We start from the raw sequence: 17,056 nt of genomic DNA on the forward strand, positions 1-17,056 counted from the left end.
GACAAAGTGCAGTGTATGCCTTGCCACTTGCCCTCCCCGCTGCTATATCTGTGTGCCTCAGGGTGCCTCACCACTCGCTACCCATTCGCAGGGCACGCTTTTGCCTTTCAAACCTGCCACCTCCACTTTCTTTCAGTATAACAGCTGCGGAGCTCTGTCTTGTAGCACAGTTATGGTGGCTGAGTAGTCAGTGTGTCGGCTGTCGGCTGTTACACAGGGCAGAGCGAGGCAGGAATGTCCTGGTCGGTGTCTTCGCCAGATGCAGGTACTCAAACGAGCTGTGAGGAGGACACATAGAGTGTAAGGGCATCACCACGAAAGGCCGGCTCCCGGTATCCTGACCCTGGTTACATGTTCTGCAGCACGTTCTGCATCACAACGCCACCCGCTACTGTAGGGGTCTGAACTCCTGGGGGATTTGTCTCTGTCCCAGTTAATCTTGTCCCTCAGGAGTTTCTGAAGTCTGCAAAACCTCCTGGACATCCGATCTACAACTCTTCAAGTTTTCTGCTGCATTCACGTACCTCTGTCTGGATTCTGACAATGTGCACCGTGCTGCCCTGATCGGTGACACCGCTGCTGGCAAAGTCTGCAGTGCCAAGTTCTCTGCGACAGTGGGACAGCTGGTGTGGGTAGTGTACAGTATGGAGGCCGCAGTAGAGGAAGGAGAAAGAGGAGCTCTGTACTTGTAATCGGGACACCCTTCCAGTCTCCCCAGGTAATTGTTCTCCCAAGGGCCCCAGGCTTCATTCCTGCAACCTCCTTTCTGTGGGGAGGCTAGTTCTGGCGCCCAGAGTGTCCATAGGACAGCCCCTGTCGTCTCGCTCCCATCACCTGCCCGGAGCCACTCTCCCCCGCCGCAATCTTGCCGTCGTGCACCGGGTCTGGTGTAGTCCGCCTGTGGTGTCCTGTGCCGTATTATTCCGCCTCGTTGTCTTGCGCTCCTCAAGAGGCCCGGGCCGCACTCCCTCGCTTATACTCCTCCCCGATCGCGGCTTTGCTGTAGCGGAGTCTCGCCACGGGCCCTCCTGTCCCTCAAGTTGATAAGGGTTTCCGGACGCACACACCCTCTCTCGCGGGTGTTCCGACTTCTTCTGGGGGTCAGGGGCTGCTGAGCGTCTGAAGTCAGTGAGGCCCCACTGATGTCCTTATTGGCTGGCCGGGCCGATTTAGTGAATATCCACTCTGGCTTCGAGTTGGCCTGCCTCGCTTTTTTTACGGGCTTGCCTCTGCCACTACTTTCCACCACTTGTCGGCAGGTTCTGCTCTCTCGTCTCCTTTGTGCTGGAGGGTGCGGGAGCCGAAGTCTAAGCGGCCATGTTTCCCCGCGCCCACTGGTGGTCTCTCCTTGGTAGAGTTTTAACATCGGAGAGTGCAAAGCCTTCCAATATTTAATGGCAGAGACAGTTGGAAATTTTGATGGAGAGATTAGAGGAGAGTTCTGGAAAAGAGAAGGAGGTATAAAGAAGGTTTAATGTCTCCGTAGGTCGCTTATCCTCTAACACTGGGAGTATCACGACTTCTAAATTGATTGAGAAGAATCCTTTGTGTTGTGCAGGTTCCTTCTCGCGTTCCTGTGAGCATGCACTTGAATGCATGGGAGTTCCAGACAATGAAGCACAATTTGTCTGTGTGGCACATATGGCTGAGCGCTAATCCTTTCTGGTGTTCTTATGGACTTTTGCCAAAGGGAGACCAGTTTAGGAAGAAAACATTTGCCATCCAGGATATTACCGTTGCACTGCAGAGAGTAGTCCTGTGCAACTCTTGAAGATGGTGGCTGGCTTGGATTAGGCAGACTGAGCCTTCATCGTGGTACTTTCTGCCCAAGTGAGACGCGTAGCAGGTTCCCCTAGTTCTGCACTTGGGAAGTCACTCATTGCTGAAGTGATTTGATTTTTATCTACTGAGATGATGGTGCATCTGAAAGACAGCTCATCTCCTGGATTTCCTTGCCCCTAATTTCTGCCACTTGAATCCAGTTTTTGCCTGGGATGTACGGCACAATTTACGACATTGTCCCCCGTTCTCCTAGAAAATCTACTTGGGTAGAAGGGCTCCGATGGTTGCCATGCTTGTCCGGGCCTCTCGTTAAGACCATGTGCTTCCTGTCTGACCTTTTTCTGATCTGGCCTAGAGGAAATGAAGCCCTACTGTTCACTTGGCAACCAATCTCCATTCCTCCTTTCTCCTGGAATATTGTGGAGAGGGCTGCCACATGATGCTGACTTGTAGTCTTGAAGTTCCCGGTTTCTTTGCTAACAAACAGCATGTTGTGTATTCTGCTTGGTGGTAGGGCCGCGATTGCCCCGGTAGTGTGACAAGGATGATCTTACTCAATGCTGGGAGTGTGTAGTGTCTCGTTTTGCTCGATGCACATGTCTGGTCATGAAGGGTCATTGTACAGATGTATGTTTTATCAGGCACCCCTACAGGTAGCTACTGCTTTTGCTTAGGTTGGATAAGAAGTATTACTCTTAATGCTTTTCTAATAAATGAGTCAGAGTTTTCTCTCCTCACGAGGCGGCACCGTGTTTGGACATTGTGCGCCCTGAGCGTGTGGTCTTGTGCGTTTTTCGAAAATCTCAGATGGCTGAAAGGATAGTTCCCCTGCTTGTTGCAGTACACACTGGCCTGAACATTACAACGGATGCACACTGAGACCGCTCCTATGCCAAAAGGTGTCTTGCTGCCAGCACAGCCCTCGACACACATTCCTGCCAGCAAAGCTTTTCTGGGATGTGGGCTCTTGTTTTGTGTAACTGGGGAATTCGGGAAGCACACCTTGTGGTGTAAGGTTATTTCTGCCTGCTGATCAGCAACCTCAAAGCATTCATCGCTGACTAGGCCTAGAACTAGAGCTGCACTGGAGTAACTTTGCTGAAAATGTTGGCGGGGGAGGGGGTCAGGGGGGGACATGAGATCTAAATGAAAGGCGCTCCTGCCAAATGGGTGGGACAAAATGGTGTGCCACAAAAGTTGGGGGTGGATTTAACACCCCTGTCGCCCCCGCTCCCCAACCACCTAAAATTAGGCCCATGGGCAAGGTAGGAGGCCGTTAATGTAGCGCCGCTTGTCTGCAATTATTTTACTCCTAAGGCTCTCGGCGCCCCGAGTGTGGTTCGGCAAGAGGACCTTGTATCTGTGTTTTCCTGATATTCGTTTCGCTCAACTCCTCCAATTCTTTTATTTTTTTTTTATTTTTTTTTTAAATGTGTTGATGCATAGGAATTTGCCCCAGTTGGAGTAGAGTCTTTAGTACTTTAACCATGGCAAGGTGGCCATGTTGTGTAGCACGTCCTTTCAACAGTTCTGTGTGTTCCAGATCTTGAAGATATATAATCATTATTCGCCAGGTGTATCGCTCAGTTGAACCATGACTAGAGCAAGCAGCAGGCGTAAACGCAGAAAAAGCATGCACACAATGGGCCTCATTACGACCCTGGAGGTAACCATGGCGCTATTAGCGCCATGGTTGCCTCCAAAACCTTACTGATTCCGCCATGGGAAATGGAGCAATTACCGCCCCATTCCAAGGTTGGCTGGGGCGGTAATTCCCCATTCGCCATGGCCCTTCCCAGTTCCCATTTTAGCCCCCATAGGGCTCAATGGGAATGGGAAGGCGGTAATAACGGTACTGCAAATTGCGGTACCGTTATTACCTCAAGTCCCTTTGCGGGTCCCGTCCTTAACGGCTGTTAAGGGAGGACCCGCAAAGGGAACTCGTAATAGGGCGGTAAGGGATTACCGGTACCAGTGCCCTTACCGGTTTTTCCCGATTAGGTTCAGAATCATTTTTTGATTGGTTTCTATATATATGCCAATCTTCAACTGTTTGACATCATTTCTATAGCCTGTGATAATTTTATTTTTTCTGATTCGCATAACCCTCTGTTTCATTAGATAATTTCATCAATTTACGGATTTCATTGTTTTTTTGTTTCTTCTTCAGTGCAATTTCTGCGTTATAACTGCTCTTGCAAGCAAACTGTTTGACCATTGAGCGTTCCTTTATCAAGGTATCAAGATGACCACGTATCATGCCCTCGTTTTTTCTTTCCCATGCGATAAGATCACACCTAGACATCGTTTCGATATTTATTTTTACAGTGTCTCTGTTAGCCAGATAATTTAGCTGCCTGTATAGGCGAGCATTCCACCTGATGGAGAGTCCTTTTCGGTCTATCTCCAACAAAGACAATGCAGATTTAGCTTCGTACATTGGTAAGTTGCAATCTAAAAGACATCCAATATGCAGTGATCACCTAGATGTTATTGTATGATGTTACAATTAGTTGTGAATCCTATTAATGGGTCCGAAATTACCAGATAGTCTATTGTTGATCTTTTCGTTCCACAAGACCACGAGTATGCATGCACACTTTGTACAAAGGGTACTACAGACAATTCCCATTCATTCAAGAAATTCCTCCATATTTGCCCCCTTTCAAAAGCCAATATTTCATACATATTTGTCACTATCTGATTTTACCGTTTTTGAATTAAGATTTGAGTTAAAATCACCACCTATGATGATTTGTGCATTTGGAGCGTTGATTGCAACTTGTAAAAATACAGAGTTCACTTTTTTAATAAACGCGCCCAGAGTTGTAATCACTGGGTTCCAATACAGTGTAATAATGATCAACTGAGAAAGCACTCGAGCATTCGATGACACTTCCACAACCAATATGTCTGAGGATGAATAGATTTGCAACAACTTAGTATAATATAAATGTCTCACAAGGATAGCAAGACCACCAGATGGACGGCCTTGTATACCTCTTAGCGCACGCGAACAAAAGGCTACATATCCTTCTAAATAAATGTCTTGAGTTGCCATGGTTTCCTGCAATATAATTATTGCTGGTAGCTGTGCATGTGACGTATTCTGAAACCATTGCTCAAGATTGTTGAAACCACAGCAATTCCAAGAATTTATAACCACTACTTTGTTTTATTGTTTTTCTTTGGCTGGCATATCACCTATTTGGGTTTTTATAAGAGGTTCAAACCATGCCAGGCTTGTAGCAATTTGTGCGACAGATTCAGATTGTATTCTGATTTTCTCATACAGGGTTGCAAACTGGTTATCATGATCTTCGATGAGATTATTATTATGTGGTGCTGAGGGCTGATACTCTACAAAGAGTGTAGCATTTTCCAATGAGTTGTACATGGATAACTCATAACCGAGCAATTGGAAATCTTTTGAATGTTTCCATATTAGTGCAGCAATGATAGTGTTTTGATATTTGCATAACATTCGACCATTCGATACATACGGTAAGCGAATCTAATCAATGTGTTTAGACACTAAATTGCGCAATGCAGGTATTTGATGTAATAATTTCATCAAAGACGCTCGATTTAAGATAGGTTTATCTACTTTCGTTGGATCCAACGTCCAACCCATTACCAGTTTCATTTCAGGCCCCAAAGTGTAATAGTAAGACCATTTATCCGCACACTCTCCATCAAAGGATGCAGTGGGAGGCATAGACTGCAATTTTTGCTGTACATCTGGGCCTCCCTGCATAACTTGTGAGTTAATAGAGTCTTGTTCCTGAGAACCTGCAACTTCGTTCTCATCCTTACTTATTTGGTTATGGACACTACTATTTACTAAATTGTTCGCAACAGAGCAATTAGCACTGGTGTCTACGACATTTTGTGGTTTTTGGACTAAGGAAGTTATTTTTTTGTCCATTTTTTCAAAAAAAACTAGCTGCGTTTGTATGAGAATAGGTCAGGATAGCACATTTTCGTCAATTATATTTACAGCATAGCTGTTTGATGGCTGATCATTTTTTTTTTTTTTATTCGCCCCTGCGCTTAAGGGAACAATGTTTGGAGGCACAGAATCATTTATACCCAATACAGCTTGACTTTCGATGTTAAGTTGCGTTATATCGATGTTGTTGTCATCCTTTGAAGCGCTCTTATTATTTATTTATTTTTGTTGTTGATTTTTTACTTTCTGTTTTTCCATTGTCATGGACTTTTTGTTTTTTACTTTATTATTATGAGCTGTGTCGGACCCTGCTAAAGTCAAAGGATTTTGCAAAGCTGCATTTTTTAGCTTTGCGAGACATAAAAAATGTGCTCTGATTTCCGTTTTCTACCTCAGCCAAGTCATCAATGCATTCCTGTTCCCTCTGGGTAGGATCCGAATTTAAATCGATCAGGTCTATAAGCGCAGAGGGACTATCAGGGGCGTATCTTGATGGGGTTAACTTTGGGTCTTCGTTTATGTTGAGTCCGTCGGCCATCCTCTCCATTGAAATTAGATTTGCAGCAAGGACTATCTTTTCTAGGGTCAATATTCTTTTCTCCACATACGGTGGAGTTTGATTCAATGTCTCAGTCTTAGCCCCACTTGGTAAATTTGTTTCAATAGGGTCAATTTTTTCTACATTCTCAATTTGAGAAGCTACAGATTTTACATTATGCAGCTTTTCGGCTTTTATTTCAGTTACTATTGCTTCTAGCTTTCTCACACAAGTGTTGCTTAGCCCAGAAAGTGTGACATTTTTCCTGAGCCATCAAAAAGCCTTCAATTTTACATATTCTCGAATTGATCTCTGACGTTGCTAGACTCAGAGCACCGATCGCCTCATGAGTACATTTGTGCCCTTATCCAGCAAGATCAGGATCCAAGTCAAGACTGGAACAGTCTGTAGTTCCTGGGGGTTTAAGTCCACTAAAGTGTCTTCAAGTGGATATAACGGTAATGAGGAGGTAGGATGACAAAGTTTTTCAGAGCTTTGCTTTGATGGTATAGGGTCAAAGCCCAGTACAGGTGAGTGAGGAGCGATTGTATCAGATGGATTAAATTGGATTTCATGTGTAGGTGAGCTAGCGGAATGTTTTAAATCCCTAGCCCCCCACCCTTTTGCATTTTTTCTCGTTTCTTTTAGTTGATTCAGATTTTCCGCTATAGCTGCGTGAAAATGAACTTGCTCCCTGAAGCCCCTTGACTCTGCAGCAGGCGTTGAGGGCCCATTTGATAAACGTGTTCTGCTGTGGAGTTCAGCTAGGACTACTGGGGCAACTAATGAGATATCTATAGTTGGCATATTACAGTCGTCGCATACCGCTCCCGATATTGAGCTATCTGTAATGGGTACATTATGTATCAGGTTTGAAGGATAGGTTATACTCTCTTTCCCTTCCCTATGGATTTGGGCGACAATGTTAACCTCATTTACAATTTCTGGTGTTTTGACTTTTGCTAACCCAGGTGGTATTAGAGTAATCCCATTTGTGTCCTCTAAAGGCTTCAATTGCGAACTAATACTCAAGTTCTCAGTTATACCTTTTCCCTTTTTCCTAATTTGGTTAACCGTTTCATGAGTGGACTCTTCATCTGACATATTCCCCTCAGACAGCATTGAGGGTATTCCATTTAGGCATCTCTTCCCATTTCGCAATTTTTTTACCATGATGCACGTAAGGGCACAACCAGACCCACCCAATCAACTCAATGCTTACCGCCTGGAATACCGCTTCTCAGTATATACAATGATAGACCCCCCCTAAAGACACTACCGCACCCCGCGCCACGAACAGCAAACAGTACTTGTCCGGTACTTGGTGCGCGGCGCGGGTTCGCCAGACCGATACAATTTGAAGGCAGAGGCAGTGTGACTCGTCACAGGGGGCGTGGCCACCACAGTAGGAAGTGCCTTCAACACAAAAAGAAAAAGCGGAGTTAGATGCCTGTGATTGTGGACTAACGACGGCGTGTGCACAACTATAAGCACACAAGCCGTAAAGCGTGCAGTTTAAACGCACACAAGTTGTGAAGCACGCAAGTTCTATTGGGGCAACACAATAACTAGCACAAGGCAGCACTAGGTAAAAGTCACCTTTCAGGTCAGGCACGCTGGTGTAACGAGCCAAGACTTCCTCCTGGCAAAGCCTGCTCTCTGCAGCAAGGTCCGCTGCAACACGGCAGCAAGGAAGTGAAACGGCAACGATAATCCAGTAGATGTAAAGCGGAGGGGGCAGCGGCAGCAAACAGTACTTGTCTGGTACTTGGTGCGCGGCACGGGTGCGCCAGACTGATACAATTTGAAGGCAGTGGCAGCGTGAAACGTCACAGGGGGCGTGGCCACAACAGTAGGAAGTGCCTTTCAGGTCAGGCACGCTGGTGTAACCAGCCAAGTCTTCCTCCTGGCAAAGCCTGCTCTCTGCAGCAAGGTCCGCTGCAACACGGCAGCAAGGAAGTGAAACGGCAACGATAATCCAGTAGATGTAAAGCGGAGGGGGGCAGCGGCAGCAAACAGTACTTGTACTGTCTGCTTTCCTCCCCCACTCGCCTGGCCTCCGCGTGGCACCTCTCATGCCCCCCCCCCCCTTTGCGAATTGGGCATGTGGAAAGGACTCTGAGCACTGGGTTGTGTGGAACATGTTTCTCTGCGAGGATAATCCGGGGCCGCAGCAGCCATGTCCGGGAATCTGGACAGTTGTGATGCAGACAGTTGGGGCCTTTTAGTTGTCATGAACACACACGACTTTCTTGTAGAGGCTGACAAGTGCAGGCCTGATAGTTTGAATATTTTGAGTAGAAGTCCAACCCTGGAATTTAAAAGCAGCTTTAATAAAGCCTGCATTTAGCTCAAGCTGTCAAACATTTGTCTCTGTTGGCATTTGTCTTTCATAAAATCAACACACAAAACCAAGACAGGATATTTTCTTCTAATAGTGTTTATGAAAACGTAAAAATGTGTGCATGTTTAAAACTCCAAGAACCAATACAAATGGGACATGCAGTACCGAAATAGGATATTTCACCTTTGTTTGTTAGTTTTGATCAGGCTATATAGTGCAGTGTTGAAGTGTCCGGCCTGCAAACCTGACGACTGCGGTTTGATCCCCAAGGTCTTCTTTAATTCGTACATTCAAAGAGGACATCCAGGGTTTCTCTTTTAGCTGGAGGGCGGGGGGGGGGACTGAGTCCACCCTCTGAATAAAGTGGGGGACTCTGTCCCCCCGCGTGTACCCTCGACTTGAGCCCTGCTGTAGTGAGTAGATCTAATACTTGAGCACACGGTGTCCTTCCACGCCCTGCAGATGACGGCTTCCAACTATCCCAATTGAGTTGATCCTCAGCATGGCACACTGGAGGATCTCAATGGATGAGCGCTGCTTTGCAGGATCTGTACTAGATCTGTCTTCTACTCTAGCTGGGGCTACTACAGACCTAGTGTACTAACCTGGGCCACTCATCCTTGTGGGTTCCCTGACCCTTTTTTGACCTGAGTGGTCTTGAAAGATGTTTAAATGTTATGAGTCAGAAAATTGCCTGTTTCTGATTTGCCTGGAACAAACCAAGACCTGCACAAGCTTTGACTTGGCCTAATCAGAAACGTAGACTCATTGAAAGGACTGTGAATAGACACACATGTAGTTTATTTTCGGATCTTGTCGTAATAGGAGGGTCTCGTTCATTTGATTAGTCCCATGAACCAACAGATGGGAACAGTTGGCTTTTAGTAAGCACTTGGCACCCAAGTGGCACCAGACCGACATTACCCGAAAGTATGTTCCCATTGGTTGGATCCATTGGGGAGGGGGCAACGACCATGCCTTTGAACAACAAGCAAATAAGATGCGAACCCTTTATGATGCAAGCGAGCTGACAACAGCACCTGCCATTGGTTTTAATCCGTTACACCTTAAATAAAACCATAACATGGACTTGGATTTTGTTGAAAAACGACATGAATCTTTATTTGCTTTTAAAAGTGGTTATAATGACAGCATTTGTATTTTCAATTCTTTTTTCAATGAAAATGAAAAGTGCTTTGCCAGAAGGCATATTGATGCCTGGAGCAGTCCCTTTGCTGGATGCTTCATTAGGTCATGATGTGGTCAGTAAATGATAATGATGTGTTATTTATATAGCGCCTTAATCCAAAGCGCTTTACAGGGCACATATTTACAGACGATATCACCCAACCAAAATTGGTACTCCTTTATCGACCTCTGAAGGATGAAAGGCTGAGTTGGCTTTGCCGGGATTCAAACTGATCATTGTGAAATAGGAGCTGGGAATGGTAAATGGGGACAGGTCGTCATCATTTCCGCATTTACACGTCTGTGCCCCAGCAGTGGCACTGGTTGGGGGATAGATGGATGACTGTCGGTGAGGATTGTCTGTAGCCTTCTAGCGAGGGATTGTGAAGAGAAAAGGCTAGAGTGAAACTTGTAATCTAGATGATAATGGAGTGGGCACCACTTGATAGCTGCATTGCTTAAACTAGATACGCTATATGTTATACTCTGTATATGGAGCACTGCAGTAATAAGCCATCCTGGGCGGTAGGATGGTGTAATCCTAAAGTATCCTCTAGGTACTCTGTGCTCACCACTAGGACATGGGACCCTCAGCCGAAATTCCTTGATGCATAATTCATATATCATGTACGTGAAAACAATTTTACCTACAGTGATTGTTATTTTTTGATTTCACATATCAGATTGTCTAAATAAATGAGAAGAACAGATCCATGCCATCAAAACATAAGGCCAATGCATTTCGGACTGTGTTCGTCTTCAGGGCCAAATCTGAACAGAATAAAACATCAACCCAAAGGAAAAAAAAGAGAACAGAAAAATACACCGTTAACCTTTTCTTTGCTTTCACTTCTCATCCATTTGGTTATACATCTTAAAATCACTGCTACCTGTGTCCACCTGCACATCTAACTAAAGTCACTATATAATCGTGCACCTTAGGAGCCTGAAAAGTAAACGTATGTATACAAAACGACTGAATGTATGTACATGACATTTGGCAGGTGGAAGCTAGAGAAACTCTAACCAGTTCATGAAGCCAGTACAATCGGTAGTGGTCCTAAACTGTTGCAAGCAAGCTGTATTGAAAAGAAAGCTTTAGTGAAAAGAAAGGGCGCGAGACAGGAACAGAGAATTCAAAACCTGTCATTAAACTGTACTACATTCCATATTATTCAAATCTTCGAACACTTCAACATCCTGGCCCTACAAGAGGACCCGTTGCTTAACTTTCCACAACCATCCTGCCTGGTTAGAAGCTAGAGCTCGCAAAGAGATGTATTGGTCTCGGCGAGATTTATTTACATTATAGACTGCCCCGCACCATATGTGCCATGCAGTGTTGCCATTCCGTGATGCCACTGCACGAACACGATGATGTCACAGATCCGACGCAGTAGTCCTGAAAAAGTAAACAAACGTCCGAAGACGTGTAAACCAATAACTTGTTCTGTTTGGGAGCCTCGTTCAAATTAACATGTTTACTGAAATAGTTGTTTAAACCCATAAACTATAGAAACTTTCACAAAATGTAAATCTACAATTGCAGTATCAATGGATACTTGAATGATCATGGGTTGCCACAACCTCCAGAGCATGATAGAAACACTAGATCCCCACATCACAATCCAAAGACAATTATTCAATTCCCATGAATGCTCCCCCAGCATGTGTTCCTGAGGCACGGGTTGTATATTGGAAGAAGGCTCCTTCTCTGCTTCAACAGGGGGATTCTTGCATCTGTGTGCCCAGAACTTTCCTACCCCTGCTGGCGCCTTAGTTGCCTGTGTGGAGAAGAGTGAAGAACAACCCCTTCAGTTGTGGACGTTGCCTTCATATTTCCGTCCTCCCCCATAGGTGGTTTGGATTGGTCCTCCATTCTCTAGTTCATCCCTGGCCCTTTCCTCGTTTTACTGGGCGTAACCCCTAGCCCTCCGTTTAAGGTGGATGCTCCCGTTGCTGGGTTTCCCTCTGGTCAGGATCACCATGGTTGCGGTAAGTTTGCAGTGTTCTGGGCGTATTTTCTTCCTTATTCCGCTCCAGGGGGTTGAACCCATCCCCGGTCCTTCGTGGTGGCATCAGATGGGCACTTGTCTACCGGGTCCTTGGCACTAGTGCTCCCACCTACCTTATCGGATGCTGAATACAAACCCTGCTGTTCTGAGATCTGCAAAAGGTTCTTTCATTTGAAGACAAATACTGTGTCTCATCCCACGGGATCTCCTCCCCACCCTGACCCGTGTCTCCTCCCAGGTGACCCTCCCGCAGAGCACCACCCCAAAGGTCAGGATCAGAAAGCGTCTGTCTTTCCCTTGCCAACTGGGAGGAGACTTTAAGAGGGGTTTAATGAGGGATCTGCAGGATTCATCACAGGAGTGAGAGGCATAATCCCAAGTGCGGGTGTATAAACTCCACGGCGGGGTGACCGACCAGAGAACCCTAGTCTTGGTGAAAGCCTAGCGCCTGGGGAATAGAGTTTGGCAGTATCACCAAACCCATAATGAAGCCCAGTGTATGTAATAAAAGAAACAGAAATACAGTTGGGGTACCAAGCAGACACTTCCAACCAGGACTCCAGATAAGGTTCGTACTAGGCCTTTTTACGCATGAAAATCCTGTAAATACGACAGCTTTATTATTTTCCTGTGTACATTTACACACAAGTTTAGAGCAGAGGGCAGTGCAAAGGTCCGGTTACTTGATAGAAAACAGAACGCTTTGTTTGATTTACATCTACATGGATGTAATTGCAAGCCATTCCATGGATAAAAGCCTCAGAAACGGAATGTATTTCTCTGAAACCTTTCAAAAAAGAAACTGCACACTGATAAAAGGAATGGTTTCTTTCCATTCAGCTTCTGTTGTGTGTAGATGCTCATGTAGCAAACGGAAGCACCGTGCATATTATTTTCCTAGTATTTTAGTATTGTATAATTAATAAAATGGAAAACTAAGTTGCAATTGAGAATTAATCTTTTGTAACAAAGTATGCTTTTTTTTCCCCCAGTGAAAGCAAACCGTATTGCACAATTGTATTTTTCAGAGTTCCTGTGCTGTGTGCATAATTATACAGAGGCAGATCATTTTTACACTTATAATTTACACTCTAATTATAAAAACAGTGTGTAGAATGATGACTATGCACAGCCTAGTTTACATCCATTCAACCTCGCAGTCAATGGGGTTACATTACTATAAATGGTCACTGGCAGCAGAGTCTTTGCTCGGTTCCATGTCACTTCATCACCTGCAATTTAATCCTGTTGTCATTTTAACGTGTACATTCCATCGAAAATGGTCATCTATTTTTAAAAAAACTTTTTTGGGGGGGGGTCCCCAACCCCCCCTCACTAATTTTTGGCTATTGCCTACCCGCTCAAATCCTTATCTGCCCCCCCCCCAAATATTTAATGAGCATATTCGTTGTAATATGCACGTTAAAATGCCAGGGGATGAAAATGCAGGCGATGAAAGGACGTCGTATCCTTTGCTCAAGGGTGCATTATTTTCATTACACCAATCACAGATGCTAACTTTCAAATCTTCAATCCTACAATTAAAACATCCAAAGCCTGACTCAAGGAATTGGAAGCGGTGTTAAAAAAACAAATTTAAAGTTACATTTGTAATTCCAATAGAAACTCAGCAAAACCTGTGGATAATCCAGATAGGTATTTAACTTAATGTAGCTCTTCATACATGGTTCGTCCAACATCTAGGCATTGTGAATATTATACCTCAGTAGATAATCAGTTTACTGACCCCTAAAGGATGTTAGCCAATAAGATAGCAGAGCCAATTGAGCGCTTGTTGCTGCGATCTGTGCGTGATGATCTGTAGGTTGCATGTTTGAATCCTAGCAAGGCCAACTCGGCCTTTCATCCTTTCGAGATCGATGAAGGAGTACCGACTTCGGTTTGTTAATTGTGATAAATATGTTCTATGTACAGCGCTTTGCCAAAAGCTCTATATAAATAACTATTTGACCATGAGATTAGATATAGAATTTAGCATGGAGTCCTTGCCTCTCTGCACTGTTGTATCATACCATTGGCATACCATTAGGTAGTAATAGCTCCAGGAAGTGAGGACTTTCATGAAACATCAAAAGACAATTCTGCTTTCGAACCTCAAACACACAATACAATTCATGTTGGCTTTATTTTGCAATTGGCTAGAATTTTGTGTTTTCAACATTTAAATATATACAGGAGAGATCAAATGGCCAGAACTTAGAGAAATAATGAAAGGTGTATTCTGTCACAATACAAAAAGCTGCCGCATGGTAATGATTTCCATATAGTTTTTGCACATGTCGGCTGCATGTCACATACATTTTATTCTCTTGCAAAGTAGAAAAGTCATTTTACTTTTTACTTAAGTTAACAAATAGGGAGTAAAATACTCACACCTCAAAATCTTACCTGGACCACTGCTTCCAACGTATGCCCAATACCTCGTGGTTGGTACAGAACACCTATAGGGCTAAGCAGTAGAAGGGGAGGAGGGAACTCAACAACACTAAAATGCATTCACACTATTCTAATTGGGATCCTCAATGCCAACATACTAACAAATCCAATATCTCTCACCACCTTTACTGTATAGGAACAGATGTGGTCCATGCGCTGTATGTAACCTATGGGGCGAGGAAATTGGTTAACCATTCACAGCAATGCCCAGAGGGCCAATACAATCTGGTTTTAATTTACAAAATTTGCTCTGACCATTGTATATTGAAAATTGATTATTTCCAGGTAAGAAATGGTGTGCTGTGTGTATGTGCGGATCCGAGGGCAAAATTAGCTTTGTGCAACTTGACAATTTTACATCTAAGCCAGCACCTGATCTTAATGGTTGCATTACACTCCAAAGAATTCAGGAATACAATATAACCAGCAATAACACATTAAAGCCTAATACATTCCTCTAGGCAGGAGGGCAATGCAATGATTTAAGAACATTCCTAATGAATCAGTGGTATCGGCCAAAAAGCCAGTCTTCAGTTCCCCGAGGATCCTTGGGGGGGACCCAGGACATGTTTGTTTTCAGCTGAGTACCTTTCAAAGTCACTTCAGTGGAGTCAAGCTGTAAAAAAGTTGTCGATAGGCTAAAACTGGACTGAGTCCATAGGCAGAGCTGCGGTTATGGGCTAAAGGCTGGGAAGTTTGTATTCTACCCCCCAGGTGTGGAAAAAGTGCAACCAAACCCAGAGTAAACCACCTCAGAGTTTCCATTCCTTTCTGGATAAACGGCACAAGGAGGAAGGAAGCCATGCAGGATTTGGGCCCTGCAGAAGCTCTCCATTTCTGGACCCAGGGACCCCTGAGGGAAAATCCTACGAACATCTCAGCAGCCCGTGCTTACCCAGAGAGTAAGCATTTACAGCGCCAGATTCATATAACTTGGCTCATGAATGGCGAAATAACCCAGTACGTAAAACACTTTTTACATGGTGAACTAAGGGATCCGGTACCCAGGGACTTGCACCCCAGACCAGCAATGACCCAAAAACAATCTTTCTTTGTGATCCACCAGGAGGAGCAGCATTAACGACAAAGCAGGCAGGAACCTTGAAGGCGTAGCAACCTGACCAAGCAGATCCAGACAGCTCAAAGGTCAAAATGGAACAGCCACCCAACAGAAGTCTGTAGAGGAGCAGGTGGACACCTTCCTTGTTCTCTGCGCCTTATCACCCTCCCATTGGAATGACAGACGAAGAGCCACAATTGGAAACCTGTGCATAAATCCTTGCAATATTCCTGTACCACGTAGAGTATATGAGAGGCGATATGCACACATGCAATCATTTAGAGTGTACCCACAAGCTGACATAGTGGAGGAATGCTACCAACAAGGATGCCCCTTGCAGTTAACAGAATGGAAGTACGTTAAAACAAAGTCTGACAGCAATAGAATGTCTTAAAGAAGATATAAGAACCTATGCTGAAACGATATGAAAATACTTAAGAATGACGATGTAACAGGAGCACGAAGAGAAACATGTACCCAATGATACAGTAATCATGAACACAAAGAAGGGAGAAGGAACATATAGAAGCTTGCTTATAGAGGTATATATTCAACGTTTAGGACGACCATTGGAAGAAGATGGACGACTGCTTATGTCAATCAACCCAGCTACCTCAAAATATGAGCCCAGGATCATAAAGTGAGAAGACGATGAAGAGGCTGTTTTTCCCTTGCAAAATAAAGGAGTACATTGGGCTGGAACCAAATATGATATATTGAGAGATGAAGGAAAAATACAAAGGGAGTCCAATGAGCAGATCATGTGCTTAGGACATATTTCTCAAGATTAGGAGGAACAAGAACATTTACAGATGCCAAGTATTGGACAATTAAAAGCGTATAAAATTTAAATGGGATAGAGTGAGCAAGTCTATGAAGGCCAAGAGGAGCAATTGCACCTAGTATAATTGAATCAAATAGTGTTGAATACACTGTCGAAATGACACATTCGTGGTCACTTAACATGTGACGGAGAGCTCACAAAGGAGGGCTATTCATTAGGCTTGAAACTAAGATGATGGTGTGCCTACACTCCCTTGAATGTTTCAGGACAGTGCAGATTGGAAAGGTCGATCTTCAACCAAAGGACACGGGCATGAGGCCTACCGATGAGAGAGGATAGACTAATTGGGGAAACAAGGGGAGGGCTGACGTATCTCAAAGCACCTGGGTTTCGTTTCTATGTGCGTGCTGCTAGTGAGCTGAATGTCCAAAATTGGATTTAGGTTACCAACCAATCTTAAAAGCCTGCAATGCACTTTTACATACAATGTTGCAAATTGCTATTCTGCTGCCACATTCTCTGCTGTAATCGGTATACTACAAATGTAGAAGTAGCGCAGGGCGTGTCCTACAGACAAGGGGCCGCCAATGAGAGAGTGAACATTCATGCATTCCATATGTAGACATGTTACCCTAATCCAATCCCACCCCTCTACTTTTTTGTAATATGCCATTTTATTGGTAATTCCATCTAGCACAAGGACGCTTCAAAGTGCTAGAGCGCAAGTCAGTCCCATGACAGGGTGAATCTGTGGAGGCGACCCAAAGCTGCCTCTACTATGAGCAGAGGGGCGGTAGTAGGGTCTCAAAACAGTTCTGTAGGGCAGAGGCTTCCTACGTCTAGGTGGTAGGATCGGGAGAGGAAAATGGGAAGACGGCAGTAAAACAACCCCAGCACGGGATGTCCAGCCCATCCAGTGAGTAGGACGAAGAGGAC

General features: G+C 44.6%; 1 protein-coding gene across 1 annotated transcript in view; it reads left to right on the forward strand.

Moving 5' to 3' along the window:
* PFAS (phosphoribosylformylglycinamidine synthase) overlaps positions 1-17,056 on the forward strand; it is a 786,527-nt gene that overhangs the window by 110,501 nt on the left and 658,970 nt on the right. The gene's annotated exons all lie outside the window — the stretch shown is intronic.

Source organism: Ambystoma mexicanum, chromosome 3p (assembly GCF_040938575.1).
Source record: "Ambystoma mexicanum isolate Mex_15411 chromosome 3p, UKY_AmexF1_1, whole genome shotgun sequence".
In the NCBI taxonomy this organism is placed as follows: domain Eukaryota; kingdom Metazoa; phylum Chordata; class Amphibia; order Caudata; family Ambystomatidae; genus Ambystoma; species Ambystoma mexicanum.